The sequence below is a fragment of the Bufo gargarizans genome, chromosome 1, assembly GCF_014858855.1.
Source record: "Bufo gargarizans isolate SCDJY-AF-19 chromosome 1, ASM1485885v1, whole genome shotgun sequence".
NCBI lineage: Eukaryota > Metazoa > Chordata > Amphibia > Anura > Bufonidae > Bufo > Bufo gargarizans.
In genome coordinates, this window is record NC_058080.1 from 488,223,600 (window position 1) to 488,241,032 (window position 17,433).

Below are 17,433 nucleotides of genomic sequence, written 5' to 3' on the forward strand. Positions count from 1 at the left end.
CTGAAAAATGAAATCTTCATCTCCATAAAGCTTTTCAGCAGATGGAAGCATAAAGTGCTCCAAAATCTCCTGATAGCTAGCTGCATTGACCCTGCCCTTGATAAAACACAGTGGACCAACACCAGCAGCTGACATGGCAGCTCTGGCACCTTGATTTCCGAATGACATGCAAAATTTGCTTTCATCCGAAAAAAGTACTTTGGACCACTGAGCAACAGTCCAGTGCTGCTTCTCTGTAGCCCAGGTCAGGCGCTTCTGCCGCTGTTTCTGGTTCAAAAGTGGCTTGACCTGGGGAATGCGGCACCTGTAGCCCATTTCCTGCACACGCCTGTACACGGTGGCTCTGGATGTTTCTACTCCAGACTCAGTCCACTGCTTCCACAGGTCCCCCAAGGTCTGGAATCGGTCCTTCTCCACAATCTTCCTCAGGGTCCAGTCACCTCTTCTCGTTGTGCAGCGTTTTCTGCCACACTTTTTCCTTCCCACAGACTTCCCACTGAGGTGCCTTGATACAGAACTCCGGGAACAGCCTATTCGTTCAGAAATTTCTTTCTGTGTCTTACCCTCTTGCTTGAGGGTGTCAATGATGGCCTTCTGGACAGCAGTCAGGTCGGCAGTCTTACCCATGATTGCGGTTTTGAGTAATGAACCAGGCTGGGAGTTTTTAAAAGCCTCAAGAATCTTTTGCAGGTGTTTAGAGTTAATTAGTTGATTCAGATGATTAGGTTAATAGCTCGTTTAGAGAACCTTTTCATGATATGCTAATTTTTTTAGATAGGAATTTTGGGTTTTCATGAGCTGTATGCCAAAATCATCAATATTAAAACAATAAAAGGCTTGAACTACTTCAGTTGTGTGTAATGAATCTAAAATATATGAAAGTCTAATGTTTATCAGTACATTACAGAAAATAATGAACTTTATCACAATATGCTAATTATTTGAGAAGGACCTGTACATTATATATACATCCTGCAATAACCTACGTGTGGAGGGAGGGGTCTGACACCTGAACATAGCCGGGAATATACATTATATATACATCCTGCAATAACCTGCATGTGGAGGGAGGGGTCTGACACCTGAACACAGCCGAGAATATACATTATATATAGATCCAGCAATAATCTGCATGTGGAGGGAGGGGGCTGACACCCAGGCCCGTCGCTAAGGGACAGGCAAAACAAGCAATTGCTTGGGGCCCCGAGCTGGACGGGGCCAAACAGAGTAACTCAGAAGATTCGATGGTATATTCTAACCCCTTGCCTGGGGGTTAGAATATACCATCGGATCTGAGTTTTACGAGCTCAGTGAGATCGCAAAAACTCAAATCCAATGGTATATTCTAACCCCCAGGCGTTCCCATGGTGACGGGGACGCTTGCCTGGGGGTTAGAATATACAGACAGGGCCACGCCGCTTACAGCAGTATATTTTAAACCAATCAGTAACTACTTTAACTTTATTCATTGCTCATTGCTGAGCTCTTAACTTGGATTATTTGGATATCTCTTACTTTGTCTTCGCTCCGGTAACTAACAGCAGGCAGCGAAGGGCGGCGCTCACTCACTGTCACTGACGTCAGGCGCCTGCTCCTCCCACTAGGCGGCGCAGGCGTGTGACGTCAGTGAGTGAGCGCCGCCTGCACTGCCTGCTGTTAGTTACCGGAGCGAAGACAAAGTAAGAGATATCCAAATAATCCAAGTTAAGAGCTCAGCAATGAGCAATGAATAAAGTTAAAGTAGTTACTGATTAGTTTATAAATATACTGCTGTGAGCGTCGGGGAGGGGGATCTGTGGATGGCACTGTAGGGGGACCTGCCATCCACAGATCCCCCTACAGTGCCATCCACAGATCCCCCCTCCCCTAAACAGTGCCATCCACAGATCCCCCTACAGTGCCATCCACAAATCCCCCTACAGTGCCATCCACAGATCCCCCCCTCCTCTAAACAGTGCCATCCACAGATCCCCCTACAGTGCCATCCACAGATCCCCCCCTCCCCTAAACAGTGCCATCCACAGATCCCCCTACAGTGCCATCCACAAATCCCCCTACAGTGCAATCCACAGACCCCCCCCCTCCCCTAAACAGTGCCATCCACAGATCCCCCTACAGTGCCATCCACAGATCCCCCCCTCCCCTAAACAGTGCCATCCACAGATCCCCCTACAGTGCCATCCACAGATCCCCCTACAGTGCCATCCACCGATCCCCCCGTCCCCTAAACAGTGCCATCCACAGATCCCCCCCTCCCCTAAACAGTGCCATCCACAGATCCCCCCCCCCCTAAACAGTGCCATCCACAGATCCCCCTACAGTGCCATCCACAAATCCCCCTACAGTGCAATCCACAGACCCCCCCTCCCCTAAACAGTGCCATCCACAGATCCCCCTACAGTGCCATCCACAGATCCCCCTACAGTGCCATCCACAGATCCCCCTACAGTGCCATCCACAGATCCCCCCCTCCCCTAAACAGTGCCATCCACAGATCCCCCTACAGTGCCATCCACAGATCCCCCCCTCCCCTAAACAGTGCCATCCACAGATCCCCCTACAGTGCCATCCACAGATCCCCCTCCCCTAAACAGTGCCATCCATAGATCTCCCCCCTAAACAGTGCCACCCACAGATCTCCCCCCTAAACAGTGCCATCCACAGATTCCCCCCTAAACAGTGCCATCCACAGATCCCCCCTAAACAGTGCCATCCACAGATCCCTAAACAGTGCCATCCACAGATCCCCCCCTCCCCTAAACAGTGCCATCCACAGATCCCCCTACAGTGCCATCCACAGATCCCCCTACAGTGCCATCCACAGATCTCCCCCCTAAACAGTGCCATCCACAGATCCCCCGTAAACAGTGCCATCCACAGATCCCCCCTAAACAGTGCCATCCACAGATCCCCCCTAAACAGTGCCATCCACAGATCCCCCCTCCCCTAAACAGTGCCATCCACAGATCCCCCCTCCCCTAAACAGTGCCATCCACAGATCCCCCCTCCCCTAAACAGTGCCATCCACAGATCCCCCCTCCCCTAAACAGTGCCATCCACAGATCTCCCCTCCCCTAAACAGTGCCATCCACAGATCTCCCCTCCCCTAAACAGTGCCATCCACAGATCCCCCTACAGTGCCATCCACAGATCCCCCTAAACAGTGCCATCCACAGATCTCCCCTAAACAGTGCCATCCACAGATCCCCCCTAAACAGTGCCATCCACAGATCCCCCCTAAACAGTGCCATCCACAGATCCCCCCTCCCCTAAACAGTGCCATCCACAGATCCCCCCTCCCCTAAACAGTGCCATCCACAGATCTCCCCTCCCCTAAACAGTGCCATCCACAGATCTCCCCTCCCCTAAACAGTGCCATCCACAGATCTCCCCTCCCCTAAACAGTGCCATCCACAGATCCCTCTACAGTGCCATCCACAGACCTCCCCTAAACAGTGCCATCCACAGATCTCCCCCCTAAACAGTGCCATCCACAGATCCCCCCTAAACAGTGCCATCCACAGTATTTGCACTGTGGATGGGGGGGGGGGGGGGGCCTCCATGTCTATTTTGCTTGGGGCCCCCAAATTCCTTCAAACGGCCCTGCTGACACCTACATTATATATACATCCAGCCAGTGTCGGACTGGGGTACTTGGGGCCCACCAGTGTAACTGATCCTGGGGGCGCACCTTAGGGCTCCTGCACACTAACTTTTTTTTTTTTTTTTTTTTTTCATGTCTGTACCGTTCCCTTCACTTCAGTGGGGCCGGGAGAAAAAATAAATCTGTCTGTATGTCCGCATGGCCGTTCTGCATGTCCTATTATTGTCCACATTACAGACAAGGATAGGACTGTTCTATTAGAGGCAGGCGGTTCTGTTCCTCACAATGTGGAGTGCACACACCCGGTATCCATGTTTTGCGGATTCGCAATTTGCAGACTGCAAAACATCCAACGGTCTTGTACATGAGCCAGGGACGTGCACAGACATTTTGAAGGGCAGGGGCTTAAGTAAAAAAATAAAATAAAATAAAAAGGGCACTTGTATAATTTCTAAAAATGTTTGTACCACGAAGGTAACTTTTCTATAAGTCCTACCTTGTTCTCCATGAATTTTTTAAAACGGTAATTGTAAACACAACAGAATCCCCAAATATGACTTTTTGGGTTTCACCGTGCATATTATGGTAAAATGAGTGATGTCATTACAAGACTCTAATATGCAAAGAGACAAAGCACTACAACCCCCAGTATGCAAAGGGACAAAGCACTACAACTATTGTTCCTTTGCATACTTGTTTTGTTCCTGGACTTTAAATTATATACAATATATTACCAGGGCGGGCACTGAGGGCAGACAGGTACTAAAGGAACTTAGGCAGCAGATGGAGTCACACAGGCCAGCGCTCGCTCCCCTGCATTAATCCCGCTGGGGGGGTCACATGACGTAGCAGACGTGCGTCACGCATGTCCACTATCCAGGCAGCCCTGCGCTAGCCTAAAGGACCCTGTCACCCTGACCCTGCACTGGTGAGAGGGGCGGACTGGTGAATAAATTAAATCGTGAATAAATTGCGCTGCCGCCGGCGGGATGGAGGGGGGTGCGTGCGGACTCGTGGCGCGCCTGTAGTGGATCAGCTTGGGCAGGGCCGTCCTTAATATTGATTGGACCCTGGGCGACAATTTACTTGGGCTCCCTGGATCCCGCCTTCCCACACCCTAGCAGGCAATCATGCCCTCTACCACTGTATATAATATAGCTTACAGTGAATGACTGTAAATACTTACAGTTCTGAAGACTCCAGCAGGGTCAGGGTCAGTGCTCTGGGCAGCTGGGCTCAGGCTGGAAGTGGGCACCTCTCTGCAGTTCAGGAATAAGACTGGGGCTCGGCTCACCCTAGCGTTACAGTGCACCCCACAATATGCAGTATAGCACCCTATAATGTATAGCACCCCACAGTATGCAGTATAGCACCCTATAGTATACAGCACCCCACAGTATACAGTAGAGCAGTATAGCACCACTCATCTTAACGGAAATAAGCAAAACACGCCATATCAGCATGGCTTCGTGAGGGATCGATCATGTCAAACAAATTTAATCAGTTTCTATGAGGAGGTAAGTTCTAGACTTGACAGCGGCGAATCAATGGATGTCGTGTATCTGGACTTCTCCAAAGCATTTGACACTGTACCACATAAAAGGTTAGTATATAAAATGAGAATGCTCGGACTGGGAGAAAACATCTGTATGTGGGTAAGTAACTGGCTGAGTGATAGAAAACAGAGGGTGGTTATTAATGGTAAATACTCAGATTGGGTCACTGTCACTAGTGGGGTACCTCAGGGGTCAGTATTGGGCCCTATTCTCTTCAATATATTTATTAATGATCTTGTAGAAGGCTTGCATAGTAAAGTATCAATTTTCGCAGATGACACTAAACTGTGTAAAGTAATTAACACTGAAGAGGACAGTATACTACTACAGAGGGATCTGGATAGATTGGAGGCTTGGGCAGATAAGTGGCAGATGAGGTTTAACACTGACAAATGTAAAGTTATGCACATGGGAAGGAATAATGCAAGTCACCCATACTTATTAAATGGTAAAACGCTCGGTAACACTGACATGGAAAAGGACCTAGGAATTTTAATAAACAGCAAACTAAGCTGCAAAAAACTGTGTCAGGCAGCTGCTGCCAAGGCCAATAAGATAATGGGTTGCATCAAAAGGGGCATAGATGCCCGTGATGAGAACATAGTCCTACCACTTTACAAATCATTAGTCAGACCACACATGGAGTACTGTGTACAGTTCTGGGCTCCAGTGAACAAGGCAGACATAGCAGAGCTGGAGAGGGTCCAGAGGAGGGCAACTAAAGTAATAACTGGAATGGGGCAACTACAGTACCCTGAAAGATTATCAAAATTAGGGTTATTCACTTTAGAAAAAATACGACTGAGAGGAGATCTAATTAATATGTATAAATATATCAGGGGTCAGTACAGAGCTCTATCCCATCATCTATTCATTCCCAGGAACTGTGACTGTGACGAGGGGACATCCTGTGCGTCTGGAGGAAAGAAGGTTTGTACACAAACATAGAAGAGGATTCTTTACGGTAAGAGCAATGAGACTATGGAACTCTCTGCATGAGGAGGTGGTGATGGTGAGTACAATAAAGGAATTCAAAAGAGGGGCCTGGATGTATTTCTGGAGTGTAATAATATTACAGACTATAGCTACTAGAGAGGGGTCGTTGATCCAGGGAGTTAGGCCTCATGCACACGACCGTTGTGTGCACCCGTGGCCGTTGTTCAGTTTTCCGTGATTTTCTGCGGATCCATTGACTTTCAATGGGTCTGTTGAAAACTCTGAAAATGCACCGTTTGTCATCCGCCTCCGTGATCCGTGTATCCTGTCTGTCAAAAAAACTCAGATCCGACAGTATATTCTAACACAGAGGCGTTCCCATAGTGATATGGAACTCTCTGCCTGAGGAGGAGGTGGTGATGGTGAGTACAATAAAGGAATTCAAGAGGGGCCTGGATGTATTTCTGGAGCGTAATAATATTACAGGCTATAGCTACTAGAGAGATATCGTTGATCCAGGGAATTATTCTGATTGCCTGATTGGAGTCGGGAAGGAATTTTTATTCCCCTAAAGTGAGGAAAATTGGCTTCTACCTCACAGGTTTTTTTTTGCCTTCCTCTGGATCAACTTGCAGGATGACAGGCCGAACTGGATGGACAGGTGTCTTTTTTCGGCCTTATGTACTATGTTACAATATACAGCCCCCCAGTATATAATCCCATACAGCAGCCCCCCCAGTATATAATCCCATACAGCAGCCCCCCCCAGTATATAATCTCATACAGCAGCCCCCCAGTATATAATCCCATACAGCAGCCCCCCAGTATATAATCCCACACAGCCTCCCCAGCATACAATCCTCAGACCCTCCCCAGTAGTTACATCCACCTCTCCAGCGCTAACAGACTCACTCCCCTCTACAGAGGCTGCTGACTGATGATTTGTGGGCACCTGTGCACTCAGGGGTAGGGATATCTGATGCAACATTTTGCGCTGCAAAATTTCTATGCCCCTAAGTGCACACGCGCAGTGTACGAAGTACTTCTATCGCGGCGCTGCAATAATTCTTTGCTAAGCTGGTGGATGTGCGCTTGCGCAGCGCCGTGCACACCCTCCTCTAGCCGATTCCTTGACGATCTCCTCACTTCTGGTGGCCGCGTCACTTCCTATATAGACTTTTGGCAAGGCATAGAGATTTGGCAGAACACCGGTGTTCTGTAAGGGCATTAAAGGGTTTCTGTCACCAGAAATACCTGAATTAAACTGGCTGACATTATCGATGTCAGCTGAACCTAAATAGCCTATTCCTAGTTTTATCCATGCCCCCGTTACTCCATAAATGTAACTTTTATAATATGCTAATTATCCTCTAGGAGCACGGGGGGCGTTGCTGCTGCTCCTAGAGGCTCCGAACTCCAACCTCTGTCACCTCCCCCCAAGTCTTGATTGACAGGGCCAGGCAGCATTTGCATCCTCCTACCGGCACTGAGTGCATGGTAAATCTCACGCCCGCACCGTGCCAGGCAGGCGCAGTAAGGAAGTCGGCAGCAAGTGAGCGTCCTTCCTTCACTATGCCTGCGCCAAATACTGAACGGCACGGCGCAGGCACAAGATTTACCATGCACACAGGGCCGGCAGGAGGATGCGAACACTGCCTGGCCCTGTCAATCAAGACTTGGAGGGAGGTGACAGAGGTGGGAGAACTGAGCCTCTAGGAGCAGGAGCAATGCCCCCCTTGGCTCCTAGAGGATAATTAGCATATTATAAAAGTTACATTTATGGAGTAACGGGGGCATGGATAAAACTAGGAATATGATAGTTAGGTTCAGCTGACATTAGCACATCGCTAATGTCAGCCAGTTTGATTTAGGTATTTCTGGTGACAAACTCTTTAAACCCTCCTGAAGGAAATCTAGGATCTTGGACATAGGTTGGGTACTAAGAGAATTACTAGTACAGTCGTTTTCAAAATAATAGCAGTGTGTTGAACAAAGCTCAAAAAATCCTTCTAATAGCTTTTATTTCCACACACACAAATGCATTGGGAACACTACACATTCTATTCCAAATCAAAACATGAAGAAAATATATCAAATTTGTGTTGTTCTTCTAAAAAAAAAATTTGAAGAAAAGTGAATATTAGACTGTTCAAACAAATAGCAGTGTTTGAAGAATGTTTGAAGATTTTGCTTTCCTTTGAATCACTTAACTAATATGTAGTTGTATAACCGCTGTTTCTGAGAACTGCTGTACATCTGTGTTGCATGGAGTCAACCAACTTCTGGCACCTGTGAACAGGTATTCCAGCCCAGGATGATTGGACTACATTCCACAGTTCTTTCTTGGTTTTGCCTCAGAAACTGCATTTTTGATGTCACCCCACAAGTTTTCTATTGGATTAAGATCCGGGGATTGGGCTTGTTTGTCTGGAACCAAGATGTTGCACATTTACTGGTGTTTGGGGTCGTTGTCTTGTTGGAACACCCATTTCAAGGGCATTTCCTCTTCAGCATAAGGCAGCATGACCTCTTCAAGTATTCTGATGTATTCAGACTGCTCCATGATCCCTGGTATGCGATAAATAGGCCCAACACCGTAGTATGAGAAACATCCACATATCATGATGCTAGCGCCACCATGCTTCACTGTCTTCACAGTGCACTGTGGCTTAAATTCAGTGTTTGGGGGTCATCTGACAAACTGTCTCCGGCCACTAGACCCAAAAAGAACAATCTTACTTTCATCAGTCCAAAAAATGTCTCTTTAGGCCAGTCAATGTGCTCTTTGGCAAATTGTAACCTCTTCAGCACATGTCTTTTTTTCAACAGTGGGACTTTGCGGGGGCTTCTTGCAGATAGCTTGGCTTTACATAGGTGTCTTCTAATTGTAACAGTACTCACAGGTAACTTTAGACCGTCTTTGATCTTCCTGGAGCTGATTGTTGGCTGACTCCTTGCCATTTTGGCTATTCTTCTATCCATTCAAATGGTAGTTTTTCGCTTTCTTCCACGTCTTTCAGGTTTTGGTTGCCATTTTAAAGCATTTGCGATCATTTTAGCTGAGCAGCCTATCATTTACTGCACTTCTTTATATGTTATCCCCTGTCCAATCAACTTTTTAATCAAGGTATGCTGTTCTTCTAAACAATGTCCTGGAACGGCCCCTTTTCCTCAGCATAGAGAAATGCACTGTAACCACCATGTACAACATTTGCTGCCTTCCTTCCTTAAATAAGGGTAGTAATTATCACCTGTTTTTCAAAGAATAAATGACCTAACTAATTGAACTCCACAATGCTATTATTTTGAACATGCCCCTTTCAATTAGTGATTAAATTACACAGAATCGGCAGCATGCATGTCGGGACTGTTGGATTTCTATTACTCTACTACATCTGCTAGTAAATTATTTGCCATGTAAAAATCTAATTTCTACCAAACACAGTGATTGATCAGGTTAGTGATGTCTGACTGCTATTATTTTGAACACAACTGTACCTTTGGAAAAACAAAGGAAAGCCATCCAAATTCTAAGGTAGATACTAGAAGTACCATAACTGGCTTCCTGCTGGATAGAAGGGTAGAAATAACTTAATCTGACAAACCCCTCTCCTTCAAAATCCTCCTCTCAAGTTCAAAGCAGTTAGGTGAAGACTCTCTAACTCAGGTTAATCTCAAGGTGTCAGCCTGACGCATCCGAGATAAAATCTACCAATTTAAAAATAGTAGGAAAAACAGACAATAATTGATCTCTAAGTTTTTTCTGAATATGTGCCTCCAATTCCTGCAACCATAATTTTAAAGTGGTTTTCCGGTATTTTAATATTGACCCTCAGGATAGATCATTAACCCCTTTCCGACCGCAATCTGTATATATACGTGATAGCTGCACATACTCCGTGCAGCTACCACGTATATATATGTTCAGGCAGCTCTTTAATCCAAGCGCTGCAAAGCTTCTGCCCCTGCCCTCTATGCTGTCACGGACAGCATACAGTGCAGTAATGCCGGCAAGGGACCAATCAGAGTGGTCCCTTGCCGGCAATCGATCCGATTGGTTAGTTAGTGTTAAAGCAGTGTTAAAATGCCGGTTTCAGGCTCTGATCTGCGCTCTGAAATCAGTGTCCTCGTGGGCCCCCCCCCCACGATCCATGCAGCCCCCCCCATCTGTGCAGCGCCCCCCCCGCCCCCGATCTGTGCGTGCAGACACCAAATCCCCCCCCCTCCGATCTGTGCAGCCAATCTGTGCCCCCTGCATGTGTTCCCAGTGCTGCGGCGCTGCCCCCTCCTTGAGTCCGCCCCCTGCCGGCGTGACATACCTCCTCCCCCCCCCCCCCCCCCACTTCCAGCGCTGACCCCCGTCTGCCCCCTGCTGTTTGATGGCGGCGGCTCTATTCCTGAGCCGCCGCCATCATCAGAGTGTCAGCTCTATGCTGACACTCTGCTGTAAGTTCTGTAACCCCATAGATGCCGCGGCAGTGGCATCCATGGGGTTAATAGAGGGAGGGGGCTCCCTCTCTCCACCATCGGGGCTGCTGCACTGCGATGGTAGCCCCGATGGTTGCCCTGGCAACCGGACGCTTTGCAAAAGCGTCCGCTGTTGCCACCTACAGGGCATCTGAATGTATTACACTTTACTTTGCAAGAGCATTGCAAAGTATAGTACAGCCATCAGCCCCACTGGATCTTCATGATCCAAGAGGGACTTGATAAAAAATGAGAAAAAAAATAAAAATAAATAAAAATGTAAAATTAAAAAAAATTGCCTTTTCCTATAAAAAAAAATATGAAAAATTAAAAAACTACACATAAAACATATCACCGCGTCCGTAACGACCGTCTCTATAAAGATATCACATGATAGACCCCGTCCGATAAACAGCATAAAAAAAAAAACTGTAAAAAAAAACGTATGGCATTCCTTCCCTTCTGCGCCCTGCCGTGTGCCCGTACAGCAGTTTACGACCACATGTGGGGTGTTTATGTAAACCGCGGAATCAGAGTAATAAATATTGAGTTTTGTTTGGCTGTTAACCCTCAATGTGTTAAAGATTTTTTTTTTAGAAAATGGAAAATCTGCCAAAAATGTGAAATTTAGAAATTTCATCTCCATTTTCCTTTAATTCTTGTGGAACGCCTAAAGGGTTAACAAAGTTTGTAAAATCAGTTTTGAGTAACTTGAGGGGTGTAGTTTCTACAATGGGGTCATTTATGGGGGGTTTCCACTATGTAAGCCCCACAAAATGACTTCAGACCTGAACTGGTCCTTAAAAAGTGGGTTTTGGAAATTTTCTTAAAAATTTTAAGAATTGCTTCTAAACTTCTAAGCCTTCTAACGTCCTAAAAAAAATAAAATGACATTTCAAAAATGATGCCAACATAAAGTAGACATATGGGGAATGTTAAGTAATAAATATTTTATTAGGTATGACTTTCTGTTTTAGAAGCAGAGAAATTGAAATTTGGAAAATTGTGAATTTTTCAAACTTTTTGGTAAATTTGGAATTTTTTCATAAATAAAGGTGAAATATATTGACTCAAATATATGACTATCATGAAGTACAATGTGTCACGAGAAAACAATCTCAGAATGGCATGGAAAAGTAAAAGTGTTCCAAAGCTATTACCACATAAAGTGACGCATGTCAGATTTGTAAATTTTGACCTGGACACTGGGGCATCAATGACCCTTGGTCATGAAAGGGTTAATATCAGATAGGCAGGGGTCAGAAACTCTGAAACATAAGTCAAAACATAATAGCTATATAGGAAAGATGAAAGATTGTAGAACTTTTTTTATTTTCTAATGTTCAGGAAATAAACCAGCAAGCAAGATGTGCACAGGCAGACATGAACCACATGAACCCAAAACTCTATTAAGCACGAGATACTACCTGTGGTCTAAAGGTTGAACATTACTTACAGCAAAACCGAGCACAGTCTAGCTACTAAAGTTCATGAAAACACCTCAGTATGCACATTCATTTGTGTAATTATGATAAAAAGGAAACTGCTCTTTTTTGCCTTTGTGAGGCTACTTTTTACATTCGCGTTTTGGGCGGATCCGTTACAATAATACAACCGCATGCATCCGTCATGAACGGATCCGTTTGTATTATCTGTAACATAGCTAAAACGGGTCCGTCATGAACTCCATTTAAAGTCAATGGGAACGGATCCATTTTCTATTGTGCCAGATTGTGTCAGAGAAAAAGGATCCGTCCTGGCACACAATGCAAGTCAATGGGGACAGATTCATTTTCTCTTACACAATCTGGCACGTTTGGCTCAGTTTTAGTAAAGCGGACAGCAAAATGCTGTAGGCAGCGTTTTGGTGTCCGCTTCCAGAGCGGAATGGAGACTGATCGGAGGCAAACTGATGCATTCTGAGCGGATCCTTTTCCATTCAGAATGCATTAGAGCAAAACTGATCCATTTTGGACCGCTTGTGAGAGCCCTGAACGGATCTCACAAAAGCAGAAAGCCAAAACGCGAGTGTGAAAGTAGCCAAAAAGGAAAATACATTGAAAAATTTATTTTATGCTGACTATATACAGGTCCTTCTAAAAAAATTAGCATATTGTGATAAAGTTCATTATTTTCTGTAATGTACTGATAAACATTAGACTTTCATATATTTTAGATTCATTACACACCAACTGAAGTAGTTCAAGCCTTTTATTGTTTTAATATTGATGATTTTGGCATACAGCTCATGAAAACCCAAAATTCCTATCTCAAAAAATTAGCATATCATGAAAAGGTTCTCTAAACGAGCTATTAACCTAATCATCTGAATCAACTAATTAACTCTAAACACCTGCAAAAGATTCCTGAGGCTTTTAAAAACTCCCAGCCTGGTTCATTACTCAAAACCGCAATCATGGGTAAGACTGCCGACCTGACTGCTGTCCAGAAGGCCATCATTGACACCCTGAAGCAAGAGGGTAATCAAGGCACCTCAGTGGGAAGTCTGTGGGAAGGAAAAAGTGTGGCAGAAAACGCTACACAACGAGAAGAGGTGACCGGACCCTGAGGAAGATTGTGGAGAAGGACCGATTCCAGACCTCGGGGGACCTGCGGAAGCAGTGGACTGAGTCTGGAGTAGAAACATCCAGAGCCACCGTGTACAGGCGTTTGCAGGAAATGAGCTACAGGTGCCGCATTCTCCAGTTCAAGCCACTTTTGAACCAGAAACAGCGGCAGAAGCGCCTGACCTGGGCTACAGAGAAGCAGCACTGGACTGTTGCTCAGTGGTCCAAAGTACTTTTTTCGGATGAAAGCAAATTTTGCATGTCATTCGGAAATCAATGTGCCAGAGTCTGGAGGAAGACTGGGGAGAGGGAAATGCCAAAATGCCTGAAGTCCAGTGTCAAATACCCACAGTCAGTGATGGTCTGGGGTGCCATGTCAGCTGCTGGTGTTGGTCCACTGTGTTTTATCAAGGGCAGGGTCAATGCAGCTAGCTATCAGGAGATTTTGGAGCACTTCATGCTTCCATCTGCTGAAAAGCTTTATGGAGATGAAGATTTCATTTTTCAGCACGACCTGGCACCTGCTCACAGTGCCAAAACCACTGGTAAATGGTTTACTGACCATGGTATTACTGTGCTCAATTGGCCTGCCAACTCTCCTGACCTGAACCCCATAGAGAATCTGTGGGATATTGGGAACAGAAAGTTGAGAGACGCAAGACGCAACACTCTGGATGAGCTTAAGGCCGCTATCGAACCATCCTGGGCCTCCATAACACCTCAGCAGTGCCACAGGCTGATTGCCTCCATGCCACGCCGCATTGAAGCAGTCATTTCTGCAAAAGGATTCCCGACCAAGTATTGAGTGCATAACTGAACATAATTATTTGAAGGTTGACTTTTTTTGTATTAAAAACACTTTTCTTTTATTGGTCGGATGAAATATGCTAATTTTTTTAGATAGGAATTTGGGGTTTTCATGAGCTGTATGCCAAAATCATCAATATTAAAACAATAAAAGGCTTGAACTACTTCAGTTGTGTGTAATGAATCTAAAATATATGAAAGTCTAATGTTTATCAGCACATTACAGAAAATAATGAACTTTATCACAATATGCTAATTTTTTTAGAAGGACCTGTATATTGGTGACCTATAGATACCAAAACTAAGTAGCCAGCAGCAATTACTGTTGCCTTTTGTCTGTATTTAATATGGGGGTTTTTCAATTTTTAGATGTTTTTGTATGTTTTAGATGTTTAGATGTATGTGAAAGATAGCATGAAATCTAATTTGATACAAGTTAGCGAGAGCATAACTCGTGTAGGTGTGATATATAGACCATCTAGCCAAGTCAAAGAATTAGATGATCTACTAGTTGAGGAAATAGCTAAAATTACATTGAAGGAGGAAGTTATCATCTTCCTGATGTAAACTGGGAAACCAAAAAAGCTAGTTCTGCCAGGAGTACAGATGTTCTAAATACCCTACTGGGATTATCTCTACAGCAAGTAGTTGAGGAGCCAACCCGGAAGGAGGCCATTTTAGATTTAGTATTCACAAATGGGAATTTGGTATCTGATATTACTGTAGGGGAAAGCTTGGGATCTAGTGATCACCAGTCAGTGTGGTTTACTATAAGTACAGTGACTGAGTCACACCACACAAAAACTAAAGTTTTACATTTTAGAAAAACTGACTTTTCTAAAATTAGATTAGTGGTATACGAGTCCCTATCAGATTGGAACAGTTTCAATGGAGTCCAGGAGAAATGGGTCTACTTAAAAGTGGCACTATTGAAGGCACCAGATAATTGCATTAGGCTAGTCAGTAAAAGCAAAACAAGGAAGAGGCCACTGTGGTAGACAGCAGAAGTGGCCAAAATCATTAAAAACAAAACAAAAAGATAGCATTTAGTAATTATAAAAAATAAAAAACAAGGATGACAGGCAAATTTATAAGATTAGGCAGAAAGAGGCCAAACAAGTTATAAGAGCTTCTAAAGCACAGGCAGAAGAGGAATTAGCTCAGTCAGTGAAAAAAAGGGGATAAGACATTCTTCAGATACATAAATGAAAAAAGGAATTACAAAATTAAAAACAAAAGAAGGAAGGTATATGGAAGAAGATAAAGAACTAGCTGACTGCCTCAATGAAAACTTCTGTTCAGTTTTTAGAAAGGAAAATTAAGGAGACCTCAGTTAGGAAAGAAGACTAATGAATCTTTTGATGCATGTGTCTTTACAGAGGAAGAGGTTCTAAGTCAGCTGTCTAAAATTAATACAAATAAGTCACAGGGGCCTGATGGGATACACCCAAAGCTATTAAAAGAGCTCAGCGGCGAACTAGCAAAACTATTAAAAGATTTATTTAACCAATCACTGGCAACAGGAGTCGTCCCAGAAGATTGGAAATTGGCAAATGTTGTGCCCATTCACAAGAAAGGTAGTAGGGAGAAATCGGGCAACTATAGGCCAGTAAGCCTGAAATCAATAGTGGGGAAATTAATGGAAACCATACTTAAGGAGAGGATTGTGGAACATCTAAAATCCCATGGATTGAAAGATGAAAAACAGCATGGGATTACTTCAGGGAGATCATGTCAAACTCATATTATTGATTTTTTTGATTGGGTGACTAAAATAATAGATGGCAGAGGTGCAGTAGACATTGCTTATCTGGACTTTAGTAAGGCTTTTCATACTGTCCCACATAGAAGGCTTATCAATAAATTGCAGTCTTTGTGCATAGACTCCCATATTGTTGAATGGATTAGGCAGTGGCTGAGGGACAGACAACAGAGGGTTGTAGTCAATGGAGTATATTCAGACCAAGGTCTTGTTACCAGTGGGGTACGTCAGGGATCTGTTCTGGGACCCATATTGTTTAATATCTTTATCAGCGAAATTGCAGAAGGCCTCGATGGTAAAGTGTGTCTTTTCGCTGATGACACAAAGATTTGTAACAGGGTTGATGTTCCTGGAGGGATACACCAAATGGAAAACGATTTAGGAAAACTAGAGGAATGGTCAAAAATCTGGCAACTAAAATTTAATGTTGATAAGTGCAAGATAATGCACCTGGGGCGTAAAAACCCAAGAGCAGAATATAAAATCTGTGATACAGTCCTAACCTCAGTATCTGAGGAAAGGGATTTAGGGATCATTATTTCAGAAGACTTAAAGGTAGGCAGACAATGTCATAGAGCAGCAGGAAATGCTAGCAGAATGCTTGGGTGTATAGGGAGAGGCATTACCAGTAGAAAGAGGGAGGTGCTCATGCCGCTCTACAGAGCACTAGTGAGACCTAATTTGGAGTATTGTGCGCAGTACTGGAGACCATATCTCCAGAAGGATATTGATACTTTGGAGAGAGTTCAGAGAAGAGCTACTAAACTAGTACATGGATTGCAGGATAAAACTTACCAGGAAAGATTAAAGGACCTTAACATGTATAGCGTGGAAGAAAGATGAGACAGAGGGGATATGATAGAAACTTTTAAATACATAAAAGGGAATCAACAAGGTAAAAGAGTAGCGAATATTTAAAAGAAGAAAAACTGCTGCTACAAGAGAACATTGTTTTAAATTAGAGGGGCAAAGGTTTAAAAGTAATATCAGGAAGTATTACTTTACTGAGAGAGTAGTGGATGCATGGAATAGCCTTCCTGCAGAAGTGGCAGATGCAAATACAGTGAAGGAGTTTAAGGATGCATGGGATAGGCATAAGGCCATCCTTCATATAAGATAGGGCCAAGGGCTATTCATAGTATTCAGTATATTGGGCAGACTAGATGGGCCAAATGGTTCTTATCTGCCGACACATTCTATGTTCTATGTTTCTAATACCTGGAAGTCTATCTTGACTGAAGAAAAATACAACAAAAGTAGCATTCAAAACTGCACACTGTTCTTCTGATATGTGTAAATAAAACTGTTGCTTTATTTATGTCCATGTTACAGCTGACTATAAGACACTCTACTATTTCCCTGCCTGAGCATTACTTTCCAAAAACTAAAACATACATAATGACGTAGAGATTTGGGGTAAGTTTCACACAAAGCAAAAAGCTGCCCAACATAATTTGTCCATTGATTAAAATGGGATCTTTGATGTAGTGGAATGAACATCAAGGGAAATAAAAGGAGTTTGTTTATTCCTTTATTATTTCTGCACAGAAACCGCAACAAGTGGGCGCTTGATGATAAGCACCATTGTATGAGGCTAAATTCATGTAACGGAAAACCATGTAAAATTTTGTGACCATACCCTTATTTGGTACTTTTTTTCCTGAACAGAGGGACAAGATAAATTGGATCATATATACAGTTAGGTCCATAAATATTGGGACATCAACACAATTC